This window comes from Palaemon carinicauda, chromosome 20, assembly GCF_036898095.1.
Source record: "Palaemon carinicauda isolate YSFRI2023 chromosome 20, ASM3689809v2, whole genome shotgun sequence".
Classification (NCBI taxonomy): domain Eukaryota; kingdom Metazoa; phylum Arthropoda; class Malacostraca; order Decapoda; family Palaemonidae; genus Palaemon; species Palaemon carinicauda.
In genome coordinates this window covers 77,298,949-77,303,944 of record NC_090744.1, presented here as the reverse complement: position 1 = coordinate 77,303,944, position 4,996 = coordinate 77,298,949, and the positions used below count along the sequence as shown (strand labels likewise).

Here is a 4,996-nt window from a genome sequence, read left to right as displayed (position 1 = left end):
GGAGTCCGTCTTAGTAACAGTGATGGGGGAAAGGTGAGAGGAGCGAGTCGGCTTTCAGGGTCACCAGTGTGATGAGTCAAGAGAAGGTTGTGACTCAAGGGCAAGATGAAAGCAACTGAGTGACTATCACGACACACATCGAGTATATATACATACAAGGTCTGGTAAGAAGGTCACAAAATACGGACATGCTATTTCTTGTCAAACCGGCAACCGGTTCTGTTAACAGTTAACAATGGAGTATGCAGACATGTTAAAACAAGTTGGTGTCAGTGGGAGGGGAGATCAAAGATACAAAGAATACTATATACAAAAAAGAGAAATGTCGTTACTATATACACACGTGTGAGACATGGGTGGTACAGTACCCAATAAATCAAGATTAAATATCTCTCCTGATTATGTTTTTATATATTTATAAGCTTTTTTTCTAGTTGAGTTTTCAGGAGATCTCTTTATTGGCCCTATCTCTTTTTATTAGTAGGAATCTAACAAGTTCTTCATCTTCTTCTTCTTCTTCTTCGATCGTTGATTTTTTTTTTATATATCCCATCAAGATACATTCATAACTGTTTAACTCTTGTTCACGTGGGGTATATAATTATTAACACGGACGTGGGGTATGTTTTACCCCGTTTTAAAAAAAAATAAAAATAGTTATAAACAAAATTTATTGATTCTGAAAACATAAACAGAAAGTACATATTCTCTAGTGTATTTTATTCAACCATTTTAATGACTAGCAACTGAAACTACATATTTCAAGGACAACTTAAAAAAAGTATAAAAAAATACTAAAATTTTTACTTGTGTTGCTAAAATAGAGTGAGTAAAATCCAATATTCTTGTAAATGACTTGATTCCTGACCCACACACTCTCAGGGTATCGGGGTATCTCAGCTATGAGTATCACAGCCTCCTGGCAGGCACACACACTGTATGGGAGACCATAAAATAATAACTATAAATTCTTTGGTGAAAATAAATGAAGTTTCTGCAAAAAAAAAAAAAAATTCGTAGAGGTATTCCTGTCTGTGAACACTAAATGATCAAGAAATGTTATGTTTATGTTTTGACAGTCAAAAGACCATATTTGAACAAAAAAAAAATCTTCTTTTACAATTATTTACCATTGAAAATGGTAATGAGCAATACTGGCAGTTTCAGTGTACAGTACAAAGAATTCATATTCTCGGTGATGGACTATGCATGCCCTACGCTTACCAGTATGTAGTTCTAGTACTAGTAGTAGTAGTAGTGACTAAAGTTCTTACATGTACTAGTGTGGGCAGTCCACGCACCAAGTGTAGATGTGTTGAGGACACACAGGGCGTGTACAGCCTTGACACCTGTGTCGTGTCTTCCTGTCTTTGGCCCTGTCACACAGTGAGTACCGCACCATGGGAGCCCTGCTGTCCGCCATCACTGTGAGACCTGCTTGATCATCCCTGACAGGTAAAGGAATGTTGCAGACTGTGTTGATCACAGTTTTGATGGTTCTGGGAATCCTTGTGTTGAACATCCTCTTTCCTGCCCATGCTTTGATAAGGGCCTCTGCCATATTTTGCATATAGAAGCGTCTCTCAATTGGTTTAGAACCTATTGTCTGCTGATTTTCCTTGTAGATTATCCACGAATTGATTACACAGGAATTTATCATCCCATAGAAAATACTCATGGGCCACCTGCTTGTCTTGCGTGAAACTGAGTATATTGCACACATTTGATCGAATGCATCTACTCCACCTTTCGTCTCATTATAAAAACAAATGATCTCGGGCTTGCCATTGGGCATTATGGTTGGCTGTGTGTGCATTGATGATAATAGATACACCAACTTCTTTTTCGTTCTTGAAGTGTCCTTGCAGTATGACACCAACGTCATGTCATTCACGAATAAGAATGCACTAGAACCTACCATCCTAGTTCTTGTTTCTTTCATTTCCTGGGGAATTTCTTTCTTGTTTGCTTTCACAGTGCCAACTAGGGTCATGCCGCAGTTGTGTAGAAGATCAGTAACCAAGGGCACAGAACTAAACCAATTGTCGGTGGTTACGTTTCTGTTTCTATTGTGGTAGGGTTCTGTAAGATCCTTTGTGATCTTATGACCAACGTTTATGCCACCCCGGGCCTGAGGTTGTGTGTCTTCTTTCCCCAGGTAGGGTATTGCTCTCAGCATGTACTTGCTTTTACTGTCACATATAAGGAAAAGTTTGATCCCATATTTTGCTGGTTTGCTAGGAATATACATGCGGAATGGGCAGTTTCCATGGAATGCGAGCAGCTGTTCATCCACTGTAACTGTTTCACTTGGGACGTACATTTTCCCACAGTTGTCAATAAAGATGTCCCAGATAACACGAATAGCTGCAAACTTGTCCGTTGTCTGTCTCTGAGCTCTCGTGTCTTTGTCATCAAATCTCAAACAGCTGAGAAGGAAGCAGAAGCGGTCCTCTTACATGGCTGCACGATAAATTGGTGGGCCGGTCTTGGGGCTAAACATTTCCCTAGTTGTCAGGTGGTTATCCCTCTGGCCACCACTGAAGATCAATAGTCCCAAAAGTGCACGTATCTCATCCGGTTCTGTTAGGGATAACCCTCCTCTCCGGTTAGTATACTTGGCTACCCGCTGAAGAATTATTTTGTTGGTCCATTGCACTATCTCGTCGATAATATTATCTCCAAAGAACATGCTCAAGGCTTTTTCTGGGGTGTCTGCACTCCTTGCCTCCAGTGTTGGTCCTGAGGTGATAGGACGAACAATGTTTCGTGCTGGTGTCCTTACTCTACTGGATGACTGTGGTCGACAATTCCACCTATAGCCAGACTTGGATGTCACTGTACTGGTTCCGAAGTCATGCATTCTTGTAGCCTTGTCTTCTTCATTAGCATTGCTCCTTCGTCTTCCCCTGGCAACAGGAGGAGGCACAGCAGGGTCAGCAGAGGGAGGAGGAGGCACAGCAGGGTCAGCAAAGGGAGTAGGAGGCACAGAAGGGTCAGCAGAGGGAGGAGGAAGCACAGCAGGGTCAGCAGAGGGAGCAGAAGGCACAGCAGGGTCTGCAGAGGGAGCAGGAGGCACAGCAGGGTCAGCAGAGGGAGCAGGAGGCACAGCATGGTCAGCATAGGACAAAGCTTGTGTAGCACCTCCTCGAGCAGCATTACCACGGCGTCTCTTACTCACCCTACTTACAGCAGGGGTAGCAGTAGAGGTACCAGGGGTAGGAGAGGCTGGGCGGTGGACAGAGTGGTGCATTGAGGCTAGGGAGGGGGATGGTAGAGAGTCGTCCAGGGGTTGGTGGGGAGTGGAGGGAGGGTGAGGCCTGACGTCTATTTGGCTGGCAACACGTGGCTTGCGAGGTGTTGATGTAGTTAGTTTTCTCTTTCGGGTCCTACTTTGAAAACATTGTTCATCCATAAACTCCTCACTATCATCATCACTGCTAGGTGGTTGTTCATAATCTTTGTCCATATCTGAGTCATCTTCCACCTCATATTCAACATGATCAATCTCACTTTCATCATCACTTTCAAATATTGCACTCACATCTGTTAAGCCTGATTTTGTTCATTATTTCATCTAATTCTGCCTGAGAATAAAAAACTTTCTTTTTTCCATCCATCTTTCACAGTTTATTATGATTCTTTATCTACTTAGTTTATCTAGTCACTGCTATACTATGATAACTCTGAAAAGAGATTATTCAATGCCTGAAAACATAAAAACATGAAAATACACAAAGAACTAAAAACATTCAAAACACATCAACACTGCATTGGGGCAAAATATACCCAAATGTTTTTATTGTTTATCACTGCAATTGGGAACAATATACCCACACATATTAGTATTTTAACACTGCACTGGGTTATAATATTCCCACACATATTAGTATGTTAACACTGCACTGGGGTATAATATTCCCACACATATTAGTATGTTAAGACTGCTGTGGGGTATAATATTCCCACACATATTAGTATGTTAAGACTGCTGTGGGGTAAAATGTACCCAAACTCCCCCCCACACACCCCCACAAGTGATTAATCTCAGAGACACTACCTCCCTCCAATAGACCTGACAGGAAACTGAAGCTACATGGCTGTTAAGCTTGCTAAGTGGCCAGACCACTCAGCAAGGATAAAAGAAAAATGGCGTGGGTAAAATATACCCCACGTCCGTGAACAAGGGTTAAACTTTTGCTCTGACAAGAAAATGTTAAAGAGAGCATATGTAAAGCACAGATTTGCAGGTGGGAAATCTAAATGATTCCTTTGACAAAGACAATATATTTAATTTTCACGTAAGCGATCGGTTCTCTTATATTTCATTCCATTATTGCTAGCTCTTCTATATTTATAATCTTATTTCATCCAATGAAGAGGAAAAACAGAGGCATTGAGCATAGAATATAAGAACGAAAACGATCGGACAATGTTGATAAGTTTTAGGAAACGCTAGTTATATGGAAATAAATATCCCAGAGGATTAAACAGTTAGTATTCCTGAAACAAAAAAAAAAAAAAAAATCAACAAATGCTAATTTAGCAATTCATTTATTCAACAATTATTTAAGCAATGGCATCAATATGATGTAACCTCTAATAAATTCAAAAGGAATACGTTTGTGCGTATCTGGCATGAGAAATTAATAATTCTAACCAGTCATCCCTAACCCCTCTAGGCCCCTGTCTAAATATACATAGTACTACATGAAACAAAATTAAAGGTTTGATATACTGCATGACCCATCTTCCCCACCTTTACTCCCTCAGAGATCATACATGTATCATCAGCATCACGATAACGTATCATTTGTGCATCAACCTCTTTTATGCAACATTTTTCCCCATTTATGAAACTCTTCCACAAGAGAACGAATGTTTTTTCGAAGTTTACGACGCAATGGAATGGACCCTCAGCACGAGGGGAGGACACCAGGGACGCCCTGTGAGTAGAGTTTGCTGGTAAAGGATTTTATTATCACGGATGTAAGAT

At 40.8% G+C, this 4,996-nt stretch overlaps 1 pseudogene; it reads right to left on the bottom strand.

Annotated features, from left to right (window-relative positions):
- Positions 1–1,279: 1,279 nt before the first annotated feature.
- Positions 1,280–4,996, bottom strand: part of LOC137659901 (piggyBac transposable element-derived protein 4-like) — a 5,532-nt pseudogene continuing 1,815 nt past the window's right edge.